This window comes from Lathyrus oleraceus, chromosome 3, assembly GCF_024323335.1.
Source record: "Lathyrus oleraceus cultivar Zhongwan6 chromosome 3, CAAS_Psat_ZW6_1.0, whole genome shotgun sequence".
Classification (NCBI taxonomy): Eukaryota; Viridiplantae; Streptophyta; class Magnoliopsida; order Fabales; family Fabaceae; genus Lathyrus; species Lathyrus oleraceus.
The window spans coordinates 364,980,460-365,001,518 of record NC_066581.1 but is presented as its reverse complement, the minus strand read 5'-3'; the positions used below and the strand labels follow the sequence as shown (position 1 = coordinate 365,001,518).

General features: G+C 39.7%; 1 non-coding gene across 1 annotated transcript; it reads right to left on the bottom strand.

The window, feature by feature from the left end:
• Nucleotides 1–1,331: 1,331 nt before the first annotated feature.
• LOC127133392 (small nucleolar RNA R71) lies at nucleotides 1,332–1,438 on the bottom strand. Its single transcript, XR_007807371.1, has one exon. It is a non-coding gene; the product is annotated as a small nucleolar RNA R71 (small nucleolar RNA).
• Between the last annotated feature and the right edge of the window lie 19,621 nt (nucleotides 1,439–21,059).

Below are 21,059 nucleotides of genomic sequence, written 5' to 3'. Positions count from 1 at the left end.
TTAGGTATCGGTATGTAAAAACCGTCGAAACGAAGGGATTCATAAATAATTGGGGTTAGTTTTTATAAAACTTATTTTTCCGGTTTTAGTTTCTTATTTTAATCAAACTTTTTTCGTACGAGAGTACAAAGCAAACTAAGGTTACGGTCAACAAGAACGAGAGTTTGAGATTTTAACCAGATAGCTGAAACTAAGCATTAATCCTAAACACAACGAGAGCGCTTTATGATTAATTAGACTTTATTTATATTAAAAAATTACTTTTAAATTCAAAATGAGACCGCAAGAGCCAAGCATTCTGGTTTATGAGTATGGTCAGAGTCAATAAAAACGAGAGTGTGAGACTAAGTCCTTTCTATAAATAATTTCTACTGAAGAATATTTTAACCAATAAGATTACACCAACTATCTATCGAATTCCCGAAGTTTGATGCGTTACATACCGATATCCCCTATATCGCATATCTTTATTAATATTCTATTTACGTTATAGTTATTTCTCTTCATCCCTCCAATCTTAGAACGATCATCATCCTTAGATTTACATAGCAACATTAGACGACGATACGTTCGATTATTAGTCCTTGTGGGTTCGATAATCTTTAAAATTACGCGATATGACTGTGCACTTGCAGTCACGATTCACATAGACTTACTAAATCGCAATCAAGTTTTTGGCGCCGTTGCCGGGGACTAATTTAGTCGATATCGTAACTCCAGTGTTGCCCAGTATGACTAAGGCAAACAATTATTTTTCCCTTTCTACATTTTTCGAGTGTATGCCAAGTACTCGCTCTCAAGGCAAGAAATTAAAGCTACAATTAGACGAACCCGAGCGTTATCTTAGATTAGAACGTCGGATACGAGACTTGATACGGGAACATCGTATCAAGCTAAATCTTCCAGACCTTAACATCCCTACTTTTGAATCAGTTATTCAACCAGAGATGGTCGAAGGAGTGCAAAACCGTCCTCTTAAGTACTATGCAATACCTTCGCTGAATGAACCACATAACAACATCGTTGCCCCTGCCATCGAGGCCAATAATTTTGAGCTAAAACCCTCGTTGTTGTCAACCGTACAACAAAACTAGTTTTCAGGTAGTCCCACGGAGGACCCGAACCTACACTTGTCAGTATTTTTGCAATACGCAGACATAGTGAAAGCGAATGGTGTCAGCCCAGAAGCTATAAGACTACGTCTTTTCCCATTTTCATTAAGAGATAGACCTAGAGCTTGGCTCTAGTATCTACCATCCAACTCTGTCACTACATGGAACGAGTTGAAGAAAGTCTTCTTAGCCCGATATTTCCCACCTAGTAAGACGGCTATGCTAAGAGCCCAAATAAACGGGTTTAAACAAAAGGATAATGAATCACTTTTTGAAGCTTGGGAGAGATACAAAGACATGATGAGGATTTGTCCACATCACAGTCTAGAAGAATGGTTGATCATTCACACCTTTTACAACGGTCTCTTGTACAATACAAGATTGACAATAGACGCCGCCGCAGGTGGCGCACTTATGGAGAAACCATACAATAAGGCCTATCAATTCATCGAAAGTATGGCCCAAAATCATTACCAATGGGGAAGCGAAAGAACCTCTATAGAGAAACCTCAACAGAAGGGCAACATGTACGAATTACGCAGTCTTGACCATGTCAACGCCAAGGTAGATGCTCTAACCTAAAAGATAGACAACTTGACTATAACACCATCAGCCACCGTGGCTGCCGTAGCACCAAACTGCGAAATATGCGGAGTTCAAGGGCATACTGCCCCAGAATGTAAACTCTTGACAGGAACCTCCATAGACCAGATGAACTATGCTCAAGGAAACCCTTACTCAAACACCTATAACCCAGGTTGGAAGAACCATCCTAACTTTTTGTACAAAAACAATAATGCATTGTATGCACCTAACCAAGCACCTACTGTACCACCAGGATACCATAAAGCTGCCACAAATACTCAAAATGCTCCTAGGAAATCAAACTTAGAAATAATGATGGAAAACTTTATAGCTACCCAAGCCCAAACAAATAAGGATTTCCTAAATCAAAACATACACACTAGTGAGCAAATCAAGCAGTTAGCAAACAAGGTAGACACATTAGCCACCCATAACAAAATATTGGAAATACAAATCTCGCAAGTGGCTCAACAACAAGCACCTACTGCTGCTCCTGCAGGCACATTTCCTGGACAGCCGTAACCAAACTCGAAAGGCCATGCAAATGCTATTATACTACGAAGTGGGACAGAACTAGACGGACGGACCGACCCTAGAACTCAAAACCCATCCATGCATCAAGACCCAGGTAAGGTAACTGTGAAGGAAGAAGAACAAGAGGAAGATAAAAAAGAAGAGGCCGTAGAGAAAGAAGAACCTTATGTGCCTCCACCATCGTATAAACCCCCTATCCCTTATCCTCAAAGACTTGTTAAATCTAAAAGTGTAGGACAATTTAAAAAATTCGTAGAGCTTCTAAAACAATTGAATATTATAATACCCTTTATAGAAGCCATAACACAAATGCCATCATATGGTAAGTTTCTCAAAGAAATCTTATCTAACAAGAAGAAGATAGAGGATAACGAAACCGTTACACTTACTTCTGAGTGTAGCGCCATAATACAAAACAATATGCCTCCTAAGCTGAAAGACCCAGGTAGTTTCTCCATACCCTGTGTAATCGTAAAGTTTGTCATCGACAAAGCACTATGCGACTTAGGAGCCAGTATTAGTTTAATGCCCTTGTCCATATGCGAAAGGCTAAAAATGGGAGAACTAAGACCTACGAGGATGTTCGTACAACTTGCAGATCGTTCTGTTAAATTTCCCGTAGGTATGCTAGAAAATATTTCGGTACATATAGGACAATTCTATATTCCTACTGATTTTACAATCATGGATATAAAAGAGGATTCCAACATCCCTATCATATTAGGAAGACCATTCCTAGCTACAGTCGAAGTTATTATAGATGTTAAGAAAGGCAATCTAACCTTCGAAGTTGGTGAGGAAAAAGTCGAATTCATTTTGACGCAATTCCTAAAGGCACCAGCTATAGACGATACATGTTGTCTACTAGATGTCATCGACGAATACATAAGAGAAATGGAGAATGAACAAACATCATACTTCGAAATACTGAAAATTCCAAGGCCCCCTACTTTTGAAGATAAAATTTAAGTAAGGAATACCAAGATGACATCCTAAGAAAATGCTTAGCACTAATGCTCGATCATATGCCTTCCCAAAGAAACCAGCCCTAGAACTTAAGACGTTACCCAAAAATCTAAGGTACGATTTCCTAGACACTGAACTTGAGCGGCCTGTAATAGTAAATGCAAACTTAGGGCAAATAGAGACCGAAAAGCTTCTACACGTTTTGAGAAAATACCCAACTACTTTAGGCTACAATATCTCATATCAAAAAGGAATAAGTCATTCCATATACATGCATCGCATAATTCTAGAGGAAGACAGTAAGACCTCTAGAGAACATCAAAGAAGGATAAATCTCATTCTGAGTGATGTAGTAAAGAAAGAAGTACAAAGCTGTTAGAAGCAGGTATTATCTACCCGATATCTGATAGTCAATGGGTCAGCCCAATGCATGTCGTACCAAAGAAGGGAGGCGTCACAGTTGTGAATAATGAAAAAGGAGAATCTATAGCACAAAGAGTGGTTACTGGAAGTAGAATGTGTATTGATTATAGAAAATTAAACAAAGCCACTCGGAAGGATCATTTTCCTTTACTGTTTATCGATCAAATGCTTGAAAGATTGGCTAAGCATTCTCACTTCTGCTACCTAGACGGTTATTCGGGATTTTTCCAAATTCCTATTCATCCCGACGACCAAGAGAAAACGACCTTCACATGCCCCTATGGTACATTCGCCTACCGACGAATGCCATTCGGACTGTGTAACGCTCCCGCAACATTCCAAAGATGCATGATGTCAATTTTCACTGATTTCATAGATGACATCATGGAAGTCTTCATGGACGATTTCTCTGTATGCAGACAGAGCTTTGAAGGCTGCTTATTGAATCTTGAAATGGTACTAAAAAGATGCGTAAAAGTGAACCTCGTGCTGAACTGGGAAAAATGCCATTTCATGGTCTGACAAGGAATCGTGCTCGCACACATAGTATCCGACAAGGGGATTGAAGTCGACAGGGCTAAAATAGAAGTTATAGAAAACCTCCAGCCTCCGAAAATCGTAAGAGAAATACGAAGCTTCTTAGGACACGCCGGTTTCTACCGACGATTCATTAAAGATTTCTCAAAAATCACCAAACCACTGACTGGCTTATTGATGAAAGACGCTGAATTCATCTTTGACGACAAATGCCTAGTAGCGTTTGAACAACTGAAAACAATTCTTATTACCGCACCTATCATGCAACCGCCCTGTTAGAGATTACCTTTTGAAATCATGTGTGACGCTAGTGACTATGCTGTAGGCGCAATCTTAGGACAAAGAAGGGATAAGAAACTTCATGCAATATACTATGTAAGTAGAACCCTAGACCCTGAATAGATGAACTATGCCGCCACAAAAAAGGAACTTTTAGCCGTAGTGTTCGCTCTAGATAAATTTTGTTCCTGCCTAGTAGGAGCAAAGATAATAATCTATACCGATCATGCTGCAATTAGGTACCTGCTAAACAAAAAAGACGCCAAACCAAGACTCCTAAGGTGGATCTTACTATTACAAGAGTTTGACCTAGAAATCAAGGTGTCATACCCCAAAATTTGCCCGTTGATATTACAAGGCATTTTTCAAGGCACTCCGACTTATTCTGCAAGGCACTGATCTTAAAGGAACAAAGTCCCAGCTCACGACAGGCCCAATCCAAGAAAAGGCCCAAACTAGCTTGCTCGCTAGGCGAGCAATTCTTTCGCCTAGCGAACCCCTCGTCATGAAACTCGCCCCAGCGAAGCGCCAGATCCAGTAAAAGCCCAAAATAGCTTGCTCGCTAGGCGAGCAATTCCTTCGCCTAGCGAAGCTTGCGAATATAAGGATTTCTGGGCTTCATTCTAAGCCCATTAGGTCATAACAAGAGCACTATAAATAGCCAAGCCTTCAGTCACGAAGAGGAGGAAAAACAGAGACAAGGACAGACGGAAACCCTGGCACAGAAACCCTGGAGGCTACCTTAGAGAGTTCCGAATAAAGAAACCCTGAAGGCCGCTCCTCCGCTCCTCCGCTCCTCCGCTCCGAAGCTACCGCCGCCCAACTCCATCCGATACCAAAAGTGATCAGTCTCTCCAACATAGCAGCTTAGTTGCAAACAGGTTTGCGCATCACTATTGTTTTATGCTTTTAATCGGTGATCTCTATATACATAAAGCATCATGATTGAAGTTTCGAATATGTAATTTGATTTCACATGCGAATTTAAATATGCTTGAATGTCATGAATGTTTGTCCATGCTATTCCTGTAATCAAATGCCATAAAAGTTCAGGTTTTCGGAGGTCATGCTGCTGTCAAACTCCAAACCCGTGGCCGCTCGCTAGCACATCGCTAAGCGAGCCTGTAGCGAGCATTCGCTGAGCCTTCGCTAGGCGAAGCAGAGGCGAACGGGACAGTGGCTGCTTTGTTTCTTTTCTATTCTGCCTTATGTCTATCTAACCAAGACTTATTATAATTCTGCATCATTTGGCCTGAGATTATGACTGTTGTGTTGTAGTGCAATTTTCAATTATACTTTACTTTGATGCTCTAACCCGTGTGCTGAATTGTGTAAAGGTTTACATATTCCCGAGGAAATGGCCGGCTAGGTATTCCACTTTATGTGTGGGATACCCTTATGGAGATTCACCCTGAATTACTCAATTGATTTTAATGTATTAATTTCATGGTGAAGATCCACCATAATGGCTTAATTGATCTTAATGTACTGATTTTAATATGGACCTAATTACTTAATCGACTACGGCTATCTAATTAATTGTAAAACTTTGCCTTTTAATATGCGATCTTGGACCTCTCTTTTGTTACCCTACGATTACGGTATTATGGTCATGTCCCGCGAATATGGGGATACACTTAGCAAAGACCCTTCGGTTAAATCATCATAAAATAAATCATGGTCCCTCGGATGTTGCCTTTGTCCCTCGATGACCCTTCGGTGTAGCCTACGGTTAAATGATGATCGTCCCTTCGAATGCTAAGGTATCCTCACAACTGTTGCCTTCAATGACCAATCGATGACCCTTCGATGACCCTTCTACATCCAAAGGATAAAACTGCTTACTTCTCAATAGTAAGGACAGTTTTACCCTCATAAGGATAGGAAATGCCCGGAAAGACCTCGGATAGGTATAACTCTTAATTGCTTATTCACAATTTAAAACTACTTTTCACACCTTACACCTTTCAAAACCTCCATTAGAAAATCACCACTTGGCATGCATTCGCACTAGAATCATTGCCGAGTTATATTTTTCTAAACTATTTTCAAAACTAAACGAGATAACCACTTTGTATACATTCATTCAAGAATCATTACAAAGTTAAATTCTCCTTTTCAAAACATTTCCTACACATTTCTCAACCACTTTTTCAAACTAGAAAAACATAAATGATTGAGAAATTAAGAGCCCATGGATAACCATGGATACAAAGGGTGCTAACACCTTCCCTTTGTATAATGTACCTCCCGAACCTAAGAATCTAAATTGAGGTCTTTCCTGTTCTTTTCCACCTTTCCTTATTGGATAAAAGAAAAGTCGGTGGCGACTCTTGCTATCCGCGACATTACGATAAAAAGCAAAATACCCCAAGTCAGTTCACCGTATGACACAAGGATAAAAGAGGCACTGAAAACATCATGGCCGATCACTTATCCAGAATGGAAGGTATTGGACCTGAACGAGTGCCTATAAACGATGATTTTTCGTACCAAAAACTCATATCCCAACTGGAAAGCAATACAACTAAATATGCGTTAACCCATAAGGATACCAAAACAAACGAGGCAGTGGAAGCAATTCACACCCAAACCACACTACCATGGTACGCTGACTTCGTTAACTACTTAGCAGCTAGGGTGCTTTGGCCAGACTTGACCTACCAACAAAAGAAAAAATTCTTCCATGATCTTAAACACTACTATTGGGATGAGCCTCTACTTTTCAAGAGAGGCGCCGACGGAATTTTCCGTCGATGTGTCCCCGAGGATGAGGTAGAAAACGTAATCTCCCACTGTCATTCTGCTCCCTATGGAGGACATGCAAGCACCTCGAAGACTTGCGGTAAGATCTTGCAAGCCGACCTCTTTTGGCCCACTCTGTAGAAAGATGTCCACATCACGATCACAAATTGCGACCGGTGTCAACACACTGGAAACATATCTAGACGCGACGAAATGCCGCTTAAAGGCATTTTGGAATTAGAAGTCTTCGATGTTTGGGGAATCAATTTTATGGGACCTTTCCCATCCTCCTTTGGTAACAAGTATATCCTTGTTGTGGTCGATTACGTGTCAAAATGGATTAAGGCCATAGCCTCTCCAACGAATGAAACACGAGTGGTAATTAGACTCTTTAAGCGAATAATCTTCCCTAGATTTGGAATGCCGAGACTTGTCATCATTGATGGTGGCTCCCATTTTATTTCAAGGATTTTTGAAAAGCTATTACTGAAATATGGAGTCCGACACTATGTAGCAACACCTTATCACCCACAGACGAGTGGGCAAGTAGAAGTCTCAAACCGAGAAATTAAACAAATATTAGAAAAGATAGTTGCCACCTCTAGGAAAGATTGGTCCTCAAAATTACCAGAAGCCCTGTGGGCATATAGGACAGCTTATAAGACTCCAATAGGAACCACACCTTTTAAGCTAGTTTATGGAAAATCATGTCATCTGCCGGTAGAATTAGAACATAAAGCATGTTGGGCCATTAAGACCCTTAATCTCAATTACACTGCCGCAGGCGAAAAAAGAATATTATATATCCACGAACTAGAGGAACTTAGTGTTAATACCTTAGGATTGGCATTAATTTTGTAAAACAAATAATGTAATCATCTCTGTTGTTTTAATATGTTGGGTTGAAGAAGTTCAACATCTGGACCAACATGTCATGTACGATGTCACGACATCATGTCTGTGACATCGCACATGTGTAGAAAACTGAATTAATTAATTCAGTATATATTCTGGGATTAGTAAGGATATTTGGTGAATATCCTAACTCCCATGTGGAGGTCTTAAAGACACAATCAAAATATATATAGGCTCCAAATATGGAGATATATATGGAGAGATTTTAGGATTGAAGACCTTGTTTGTAGCAGAAATTTTCTGCTGTATTTGTAATAGCAAAGAACAAGTTTGTTGCGATTTCTGAAGGCCCAAATCCAGTTGGGTGATTAGGTTATAAATAGCATATTGTAACCTAGTTTTTGTAAGCCTCTTAGAATGAAAAATTAGGGGTGTGTGTGAGGTAAACCTCCCAACTTGTGGGAAGGTTACCATGTGTTTCTCAGTGGTCAAAGCTGAGAGTATTTGTAACTCAAAGCCTGTAGGCAAGAGTGATTATGGTCTTGAATGAAGCTGTGAAGCAAGTTCAAGTTGTTTTAACATTACATTGTATTTGTAGTGATAGGAATGGAAACTGGAGGTTTCTATCTAGGAGTTCCTAGGTATAGATTGCATTGGGTAGGGATTAAGTGAAGAGTTGTAAACGGGGGAGTTTAACTCTGAATTAATACTGCTGATAGTGGATCTTCTTCCTGGCTTGGTAGCCCCCAGACGTAGGTGATGTTGCACCGAACTGGGTTAACAATTTCCTGTGTTTGTTTTCCTTCTGCATGTTATAATCCTTCTGCCATAACACAGCTGGTATTCCAGTCTGCTTGTCAAGATGATAACAGACCTGGTATATAGCCTACTGTTTAAATGTCAATCAGAATGTTGTGACATTCAGCATTAACAGCATATACTGAATACTAGGCAGGTTGGTTTCAATTCAGTAATTAAGTCTGGTCTTCAAGAGGATAACAGACCTGGCCAAAGGATCATTGTGAAACTATCAAACTGGATGTCCTGACAGTTCTTCCTGTAGGCTGATACTGAAGTAGAGACTGGTTGGTCTTTTACAGTACAGTAAATTTAGCACAGTCGGTTTTCAGGAACATAACAGAATCAGCATGAGGTATATGTTCTGGCTATCAAACTGAATATTGTGACATTCATTCCTGACAGCATGTGCTAAATTGTAGGATGATTAGTTTTTTCTGTTTCAGTATTGTTCTCAGGCTATTCTTTAGGAATTCAACAATTGAGCTAAAATCTAGGAAACCAACAACTAATCTATAATTAATGAACCTAGCTAATAGCCTATTAGTTAGCTCCTTAATAAGTGGAAATTGGTTTGACTTGTTCAACCTTAATTTTAGGAAATACAAGTACATGGTCAACAAACTGGAATAATGTAACAGATGATGTCCAAATCACTATTGAGACATCATGCTGATAACTGTGTAGGAAAACAACAGAAGTGAGTGCTTTGATTGATCTCTGCTGAGTCTTTCTACCTGATGCACAGAACTAGGTGTTCCTCCATTCTAGGGTGACATAGAAGGAGATGTCGTGACATCTGTGAACGTGTGCATATTAGTACAGGGTTTAGTAACTGTCTTGCTGTATTAGTTACAATGTTGGATCAGATGTCATGACTTGGAGTAGAACATCTGAAATCTGACTACGCCAGAATTTCAAATGGTATCAGAGCAGGCATCCGGTTCTGCTTCTGGATGAGATCCATGGGTGATACTTTCTGGTATCTTGCAAGAAGTTATGTTAGTACTAATGTTGGAACCTGTGGAAGGTTCTGTAATTTCCCTGAATGGTCCCTTGAAGTAGGTGGATGGACTGTTCATGACAGGAATGGTGTGTACCTGTCTCTGGAGGTTGGCAATTGGCCTTTGTGTGGGACAGCTGTGCCAGTATTGAATCACATTCAAACTTGGTATGGTCTTGGAGGCTGATCTGGTGAAGTGAGTGTTCATAGGTTGAGTTGTATTATGATTTCCGCTGCATAATACCTGGCAAAACTCAAACTCTGATGTAGTTTCCCCTCATGTGGATGAAAGGCTGTTGTATTCAAGATTTCATCATAATCTATTGAAGATGTCAAAGATACTCGAGTCTCCTCAAGTCCACTCATCATGAAGCTCTCACTTCAGGATGGTAAGAATCAACTGATCACTGATTCTTTTACTCTTTTGGGTAATGTATATGAAGACCTTGAAGAATTTCAAGGAAAGTTTGTTCCAAGGAGGTGGAACTAATGTTCTATGTGATGTTTGAACATGTTGTTCAACAAGTATGCAGCTACTGGTTGAAGAGCAGATGTTTTTAGGTGTCAAACAAAGGAAGACCTTGTTTGGAACCTACTCCTGACCTGGAAGAGGAGACATCTATGTGTGCTAAGTTGACAAGGGTAGGGTCAACTGTGTGTATGCTCAAGAAGGTCACATGTAGAGGTCTGGTCTCTAGAAGTGGAGCTGGCTGAGATATGACATTGCGCAATTTCCTGCTGCTTGTCCTACTCCTGTAGATTGATCAGGGCTGGATAGCTGTTCTCTGGAGTACTATGGTGTGTTGGAAGACAAGTCCTCTGGATGTTAGAAGTCAATAATGGGGTAATTTGATTGCTATTTCATTTAAGAGGATTGGAACCATGAGTATTGGTATTCAAATACCTCGCTCAGAAGTGGCAGATCCTTCAAGGAGTGAGAATATGAAGTTACTGAGGTTGGTTGAGGTAGTATGCTCTGGCAATGCATGTCTGCTATTGACTGGTGTTCCTTAAGTACTTATGGTCAGCTGGAGTCTGATTGGTGTGTTTGGAGTATGTCTAGGTATAACTCTTAGAGTTAGGTGCCACTGGTAGGGATGGTGTATGTACAATGCATGGATATTGGTGTGGAGTTTCCATGATTGTTAATTTGAGGGGGAGTTTTGGTTAACCTCCTCACGGTTGGTCAACCTAGGGTCTGGTTGGCTGTTGACATGTGTCACATGGGTTCTGGTTGTTGTGTGACACATCTGCAAGGAAGGATTCATCTCTCTCATTCCTAAGGGTGAATCTAATCTGGAAAGATTCTCAAATCTGTTGAAGTGCTTGCAAACAGAAGATGTTGACACAAGAAGAGTACTCTCAAAGTATTCTTATGGTGGAAGTATCTGAAAGGATAATTGGGAAAGGATTTAAGATCAATGTCTACTTGTGCCAAGTACAAGTATTTAATTGATTACCCTTGGAGCTCAAGATAACTGATGTTCTTAAAGATGTTGGAACATCTCTTCTTCAAGACCCTGTGCAGAATCACAGGAAGGATAGTACATTGGTTTATGATCTATCTCTTTGGTGGCAGCAAAAGCGTATGATCTCTGAAAAGGTTTCCTGGCAAGAAACATGTTCAGCCTTGGTGTGTACAAGAAGAAGAAGACATCATAGTCTTGATGGTAGTTACTTGGATCAGTGTATTTCTGATCTAGGTAAGGAAGTGCATTGGCTAATGCACACTGTGGAGTTAAGAGCAAGTGGCAGCATTCTTGACTTCATGGAAACAGCCTTGCTTTAGGAAGTGGAATCCTTGGCATAGCTGAAGGGATAGTTTCTAACTGGTCCTTCTGAAGACTCATGCATCAGAATGTTTGATGTCTTTGGAGAAGAAGCAGGGATTCATCAAGGTGTGAGCTTGGATGACTTAACTGCAAACCTGCAAGATGGAGGTCGTTTACTCAAACTTGGTTCCACAATCAAGTCTATGAGAGCGTTGAACTCTTGTTCTGTGTAGGGAGGAAGTTCTTTCAAGTGGCAGAAGAAGGAGCTGAATTCAACAGCTAGATGTTAAAACACAATGTTGTGACATTTGGTTCAACATCAGAATCTTAGTTGGTGAAGTGGCACATCAACTTAAGATATAAGGGTCTACAGAGTTGTAGATTGGGTACTTCAAAAAGATCGTTCTCATTGCAGTCCTTTGGAGTTGCTAGATGGAGAAGATGTTACATGTTGATGTCTTAGAGAATCTAAGTCTTGTTTAACATGTAGCTTGAAGTTCAAGTCTCACTTGGAAGGTCAGAATATCTTTGGGAGAAGTCTGATAAACGTGGAGAGGTCAATAAGTGGCACTTGACTTTTTCATATGAGGATTCATGAAGGAGGTAATCAACCAGTGGCATTTGGTCTATCTCAGAAGTGAGTTCGAAGAATCAAGATAATCAACATATGGCAACTGATTATTCTTGAGGAAAGTCTGAGACAAATTACTTTTGAGCAGAAAAGTAGTAAGTTGAAGACAAAAGGAGGTGTTTTCTATTCATCTCTTGGAGCTTGTGGTAGGAGTTCTGAGCAATCTATGGAAGATTATCTCTCGTATTGGGATGAGAATGTATAAGTCCTAATTTATGTCTGGGTCCATTTGGATCAATCTGGTGACTCAGTGATATCTAAAGATTATCAAATAGTGGTCTTTGGTATGTTGTGGAGAATGTCCTAATTAATGTTAGAACATTTTGTGGAGTGGTTTTCTGGTCTGGTTAGAAGAGAGATTGACACAGAATGTGGATGTGTTCAGCCAAGAGGGTTGAACAGAGGGGGTGCTCTTGAAGACATGAAGATGCGTCTTATGTTTTCCATTCATCAAGTGGTCTGGATTCTCTTTGAATCAGGAAGTATGTGAAGGTCCAACTTTGGGATGTTGGATATGCTCATGTGTGATCTCCAAGTTTCAAGAGGAGAGTTGGTTGTTCATGACAGGGGGAGTTCTGTCCTTGTGCCGCAAGTAATCATCAAGCTAGTGGTATATGTGCTCTCAGATAACAAGGTATGGCACCTGTTAGTTATTGGGATGGTGTGGTGCATGTCAATGCTGAGTGAGCACAAGAATGTCTGACCAGATGTCATGACATTGCCTTGGACAATACTATTATTTCCTTCTGAATCCTACAGTCATGAGGAAATATGGAGGTGATGTGTCTAATTATGATATATCAGAATAAGCCTGAGTGCTACAGCTATGTGTTACATGGGGAGTAACCATCTGCTGAAGTGTGGGATTTTGGCTGGAGTGGTGCCAGATGTCAAGATACTACTGGAGGACGAACTTGGTCCTAGGAAATGATGATAGGAAGAATACAGGCAGAATGCAGGGAAAAGCCGCGTGGAATGTTAAGACATCGCGTGCAACGTGTCTGACTGCATATATGGAATAGTCTCCATGCACTGGAACTGCTGTTTCAAAAAAGAAACAGTCAACAACTATAAAAGGTATTCAAAGATAGTCTGAGATTTTGTTGGTGATTCTCTGACTGTTTCTCAGCAAATATTAATGAATCTTGACCAAGCATTAATTCCCACCGTTAATTCCTAAGCACGGACTGGACTATTTAAAGGATGTATCAGCACTCCTCTTCTCACCAGAGAAACATTCCTTCCCTCTAAACCATGGGATATGTCAAGGTTTGGGCAAACTGCGCCTGGATCTGGTTTTGTGAAGGGTTCATTTGTAAATGTTTAGCTAAAAAGGGGGAGAGAAATAGGGTCCTCAGAATGTACCAGAAGCAAGCAAACTGTGGTAACAAACAGAAGTTGGTGTCAGGCACAAAAGCCACCAACTGGGAATATCACTTGTGTCTTGTGATCTGAGTTACATTGTCTATGTACTCAGCATTACATATTCTTCAGGAAGCTCTCCCGTTGAGGGGAAGGGTTGTGATGCAGTTGCGCCTTGTACCTCTACTTCCTCATGTACACCAACTTTGGTGTTTGTGGTGGTGGAGATAATGACAGAGGCTTATTTGTTTTAGCAAAAATTTGCCAAAGGGGGAGATTGTTAATACCTTAGGATTGGCATTAATTTTGTAAAACAAATAATGTAATCATCTCTGTTGTTTTAATATGTTGGGTTGAAGAAGTTCAACATCTGGACCAACATGTCATGTACGATGTCACGACATCATGTCTGTGACATCGCACATGTGTAGAAAACTGAATTAATTAATTCAGTATATATTCTGGGATTAGTAAGGATATTTGGTGAATATCCTAACTCCCATGTGAAGGTCTTAAAGACTCAATCAGAATATATATAGGCTCCAAATATGGAGATATATATGGAGAGATTTTAGGATTGAAGACCTTGTTTGTAGCAGAAATTTTCTGCTGTATTTGTAACAGCAAAGAACAAGTTTGTTGCGATTTCTGAAGGCCCAAATCCAGTTGGGTGATTAGGTTATAAATAGCATATTGTAACCTAGTTTTTGTAAGCCTCTTAGAATGAAAAATTAGGGGTGTGTGTGAGGTAAACCTCCCAACTTGTGGGAAGGTTACCATGTGTTTCTCAGTGGTCAAAGCTGAGAGTATTTGTAACTCAAAGCCTGTAGGCAAGAGTGATTATGGTCTTGAATGAAGCTGTGAAGCAAGTTCAAGTTGTTTTAACATTACATTGTATTTGTAGTGATAGGAATGGAAACTGGAGGTTTCTATCTAGGAGTTCCTAGGTATAGATTGCATTGGGTAGGGATTAAGTGAAGAGTTGTAAACGGGGGAGTTTAACTCTGAATTAATACTGCTGATAGTGGATCTTCTTCCTGGCTTGGTAGCCCCCAGACGTAGGTGATGTTGCACCGAACTGGGTTAACAATTTCCTGTGTTTGTTTTCCTTCTGCATGTTATAATCCTTCTGCCATAACACAGCTGGTATTCCAGTCTGCTTGTCAAGATGATAACAGACCTGGTATATAGCCTACTGTTTAAATGTCAATCAGAATGTTGTGACATTCAGCATTAACAGCATATACTGAATACTAGGCAGGTTGGTTTCAATTCAGTAATTAAGTCTGGTCTTCAAGAGGATAACAGACCTGGCCAAAGGATCATTGTGAAACTGTCAAACTGGATGTCCTGACAGTTCTTCCTGTAGGCTGATACTGAAGTAGAGACTGGTTGGTCTTTTACAGTACAGTAAATTTAGCACAGTCGATTTTCAGGAACATAACAAAATCAGCATGAGGTATATGTTCTGGCTGTCAAACTGAATGTTGTGACATTCATTCCTGACAGCATGTGCTAAATTGTAGGATGATTAGTTTTTTCTGTTTCAGTATTGTTCTCAGGCTATTCTTTAGGAATTCAACAGCTGAGCTAAAATCTAGGAAACCAACAACTAATCTATAATTAATGAACCTAGCTAATAGCCTATTAGTTAGCTCCTTAATAAGTGGAAATTGGTTTGACTTGTTCAACCTTAATTTTAGGAAATACAAGTACATGGTCAACAAACTGGAATAATGTAACAGATGATGTCCAAATCACTATTGAGACATCATGCTGATAATTGTGTAGGAAAACAACAGAAGTGAGTGCTTTGATTGATCTCTACTGAGTCTTTCTACCTGATGCACAGAACTAGGTGTTCCTCCATTCTAGGGTGACATAGAAGGAGATGTCGTGACATCTGTGAACGTGTGCATATTAGTACAGGGTTTAGTAACTGTCTTGCTGTATTAGTTACAATGTTAGATCAGATGTCATGACTTGGAGTAGAACATCTGAAATCTGACTACGCCAGAATTTCACTTAGACTAGATGCGTATGAGAATGCCCGAATCTATAAAGAAAGAACAAAAAAATGGCACGACAATCGCATATTAAGGAAAGAGTTTAAGGAAGGCGACAAAGTACTCCTGTTTAACTCCCGCCTCAGACTCTTTCTCGGAAAACTTCGTTCTAGATGGTCTGGTCCCTTAGAAATTACCAATATCTTTCCGAATGGAGCAATAGAGATAAAAGGAAAAACGAGCAAACCATTCATAGTAAACGGCCAACGTTTGAAACATTACCACAACATTGATAACAATGATTTAATTGCAAATCTAAAGCTTGCAGAGCTTCGCGCTCATTCAAAAGAATAACACATATCCTATTTTTGTCGAGCTTACGACAATAAACAAAGCGCTTGGTGGGAGACAACCCACACTCTGTCTTTAACTATTTAATTTCATTACCCAAATTTATAATTATTACTACTGCTTAATTTTCATTTCTTTTTTCTTTCTTATTTCTCATAAAGCTAATTGGTACCTTCCTATAATATTGACCATTACTAACTTAATGCTATTATCTACTTGATTTTATCTAGCTACTGACTATCACAATGCAACAAGTAGATTACATGGATATAGTCTTCAGAGGCAGAGCTCAAAGGAGATGTTTTGAGGGTTTAGCTCAGAGAGAAATGACATTAACCTTGTACCCAGATGGACACACCATGACCAAATTAGGTATAAGAGACAGTGTTATGTTCCTAATTAACCAACTAGGCTGGGACACCTTTGCTATCAAAAGAAAATTTAGTTCCTACAGTAGGTTGACTTTAGAATTCCTAAGTTCCCTAGTTTACCTGCCAAACCATGGTATGGGATTTAACAAAGGCCTCATCACCTTTAGGTTGTTCGATAATGACTACCGCTACACCCATAGAGAAATAGTTGAACTCCTAGGATGCCCTAATGGTCCTGATACCTTTACCATTACCCAGGAAGACAGGTGTAATACCCCAAAATTTACCCTAAAATGTTTCCTGGAAGCATGGGATTATGTTTCACACTTCAACGGCATCATACTAGGTCATACTCATTGCATACTGCATTAGTGACTTGGAAATCAGGTTTTGGTTGATCACTCCTTAACAGAAGGAGCCCACACAAAGCAAGATTGAGAATTGGACTTCATTCTCTAAGTATACAAGTCTCAAGGGTCTCATGGGGCTCCAGGTATCTTATTATGGTCCTCAGTTCATCAATGAAGGATTCAGAACTATCAGAGTGTTCATCTAGATTTAATCAGGAAATTAGGGTTTCATGGCTACCTGTTGTCGCATCCGCGAAAAACAACCGGCGGGCTGAAACAAAAACAACACAGAGCCGCCACCGTGCGTTATTTATCCCAAAAGAGGGAAAGGAAACGCTCAGAGTAAACCTGGAAAAAGCATGGTCTCGCGACCAAAGAAAATGGGATCGGGAGTCGGTTATGCGAAGGGAAGGTATTAGCACCCCTACGCATCCGTCGTACTCGACGGGATCCACGCTCTAAAGAAAAGAAAAGGTTGCTAAACAAACATCATACACACACACACTGAAGACAACACAGGTGGGAGAAAAGGGGAGAGGGCTCGCTAGGACATCGCATCCTATGCCTACGTATCTCGTCTGGAACGAGAATCAGAGCTACCGTAGTTCGGCTCACGCACGCCAAACAAAACACACGCACAAGAAGGCAAACATGGAACCCGAACGCCAATCGCTGGACTTACATCGGCTTCCGAACCAAACAAACACACTCAGGATACGGACAGCCAATCGCTGGGCTTACATCCATATCCTGACACACAAGAAGAAACAAACAACAAGTTACTAAGGAGTCGGGAACTCGAGCCTAGCAACTGTCAAGCAAACGCACACAAAAAAGAAAATGGGTGCCCGGAGAGACCTCGCACGGTCTCCTGCCTACGTACCTCATCTGGTATGAGGATCAGGGCGACGTAGTTCCCCTGGACGGGAAAGAAATTCTAACCAGATACAAAGGGAGACACACTACTAGGGAGCTGGACTCGAGCCTAGGCGTTATCATGCATCATTGCCCTATGTTATGGTTTCTATCTACTTGCACAACAGCAAGCTAATCCTAACCAGGAAAAAGCACAGCATGCAAGCATAAACAAAACAAAGCAAGCATTCACAGTTAGCACACGCTATATCCAGACAAGGTGGCTCAATCAAGGGTTAAGTTGCAAAAGCAACACAACTGTACAGGGTAGTGTTCGCTCTTAACCCTGACATTGAGAGTTAGGGTGAAGCAGATGAAAGGTGAGTGAAGATGAGACTTCACAGCTCTTATCCCTGGCCAGGGAGAGCTTCAGACAAAGGAGTGTGGGTTCAGAAAGTAGGAACCCTTCTACACTCAAGACTCTGACTCAACTGATCTTGGGTTAATGTCCCAATGCATCAACACAGTGGTGTGAGCAGAGGGACGACTCGACAAGAATAGCAGGGGATGGATTGCACATCCCTTGGGTTCTGCCAATTGCCTCATAGAGGTCTTTTACCTGCTTGGGGACAAAGTTAAACAATCACAAACATCGCCTCTTAAGGAGGACTTCAGACAGTTGCCTGGCTAAATAACAAGCCAGGTCTTCCAGACTACATGGAGACAAGAGAGTCTACCTCAATTGGTTTATACAACCAAGCAGCAACACAGCAAGTTCTTAAAGAACTAAAGCGACTATGGTACCTGAAATCAATCTAATACAGTCAGTATACCCATCACACAGTCAAAACAGACAAGATAAGAATCAACAGACAATGTACAAAAACAATGCAATGTGCAAAGCACAATCAACTCAAGTGAGCCAAGCATCCTACAAAACACACAAGTTAGTTTACAACAAGCAACCAAACTCAATTTAATCAACTTGCATTTTTCTCCTTAAAGCACTTGCATCTCAACCTGAAACACAACTCAAAAGTGAGAAACAAGACCACTAGGACAAGCCTAGGGTCAAAAGGAGATGAAAAATCCAAAACAGCAAGTGAAAATCATCCAAAATCACAATCAAACAAATTAGAAACAAATCCCATTGGTCCCATGCTCATATCATTCATCATCATCATTTCATGAAAGAAAAGGCACAAAACATGCCATTTGCAGCCTCAAAAGACCAAACAGAATGATCACCATCAAATCATTATCAAAACAGCTCAATAAATTCCACAAAAATTCAAGCCTAAACAGAACACATTGAATGAGCATCATATCAAATTTCATGCTATTTGGACCAGAGGAAGTATGGAAATTAAATTCATAAAGTTCAGTCATGCTTATACAAGCTCAAACAATGCCACCAATCATGTATCAAATTTAGGCAAGTGTAAAACAGAAATGGCATAAGATAAATGAATTGGATCAAAACCACAATGACCTATAATGTGTCTACAATGCTCATACCAAATTTCACACTCATCCAATTAATGACCAGAATTTCACAAAGCAAATACCAACATGTATCACAAAAAATCAACAAATGACCAAACAGAGGGAAAAATTCCAATCAAACAGGAAATGCCATCAATAAATCCAGAAAAATTCCCATGTGTCCTCAACATCCATATGCTCAATCATGCAAAAATTTGGCTCAATCCAATATCCCTAAGCACATCAAATAAAATCATGAAATTCACCAAGCATGGTGTGACACAAATTGTCACACCTCTAATCAAAAATTCATATCTCATCAACCAGGGATCCAAAAATTGCAAACTACACATCAAAATCACCAGCAAAGACTCCAAAATATGCACAAAAAATTTCATCAATTTCTATGGAAGCATCATCATTTTATGAATGAAATGGCATAGCATACACAAATTGCACACATCCAAACAAACCCTAAGCATTTTATTTTTTCACACGTGCACAAAAATATTAAAAATCACCATTAAAAACTACACATCACAAGGAGAATAATGTAAAAAACCTCACAAAATTTGGACAAGAAATGAATTAGATATGGATTTTTGAAGTTCATGCATCAAAATGAAATGAAATTGAAAAAGAAATGAAATAAGAAATGAAATTAAACTGAAAATGGCACAATTGTAATATTCTCAGCGAAGTCCAAAACGACGCCGTATTCATTAATGCCGTGGCGCGCTATGATTGGCCTAAGCTAGCGGGAAACAGAAAATTCAAAACGGCCAGGCAGAACACGGATCAAACACGCGTTGCTTCATCATCTACAGTAAACACATTTCCAGAAAATCCGCCATGAACAAACTTCAACCAAAATGCACAAACGATATACCAACAGAACCGTCTAATCATGTACATCACGGATATGGATCTAGTTTGACCTAACTCTAACTATGCTAAGCAAATCGAGCAAAAGAACAATTGCGCATCAAACTTCAATTCGAGATTTCTCATCCAATTCTCAACCAAAATCAAAACCACAAGCAGCATGTTATTCTACATTGCAAGATCTATCTAAGCCATATGATAATTCAAGCAATGGTTGAGATCGAGTTTTTACCTTATGGAGATGGCAGATCGTGATTCTTGCTCTTCAACGTCCAACAAGCCAAAACAGATGAAGATTATTGATGTGGAAGTTGATTGAAACAAATGCCTTAGCTCAACAATGCTCCAGATCCAAGATTCATCAATTTGCCATGGAAGTGTGAGGTTATGACAGTCCAAATTCTTCTATGTTCTGGCCTTGATTTTGCAAAACAGTTCCTCAATGATGATTATAGAAGGTGGATCAAACACGAATTATCAAGATTGATGAAGATTTTGATGAGAATTGATGAAAAAAAGTGTGTGAAAATTTTGGAGAATTGAGAGGTTTTTGGAGGGAAAAGTAGTTAGATCTGGAGAAATGTGAATGTGATTATCATTTTCAATTACAATTAATCTCTTATACCAATGCTTAATCCACTTTTTAATCTCAATTAGCAAAATTGAATGAATTAGTGCTAATGCAATTTTAATTGAAATAACCAAAATAGCCTTTTCCAAATTAAGCAATGTAACAGTGCAATGACAGTTCAAGCAAGTCTAAAATGATGTATGTGATATGTTGGAATGAGCTTTTTGTGCCAAAACCATGTATTTTGAAATTTCACCATTTTTCCCACCAATTTTCAAATAATCCACTTGAAAAATGACCTTTTGCCATGATTATTTTTAATGAAATTTGATGATGCATCATGAAAGTACATGTGAAATGGGGTTTGCTCAAAGAAAGATCATCCATTTTGGCCATTCCATGTGAAAGTTATGCCACTTTGAATTTAGGCATTTTTGGAAAATGATTTGATCACAACTTGCCAACCATACATGAGAAATTCAAGTTCTTGGACTTTTTGGAAAGGTGAGAGCAAGATCTACAACTTTCATGTTGAACAAAATTTCATTTGAAGCATTTTTGGACATGTAATTTTGAGGTGAAA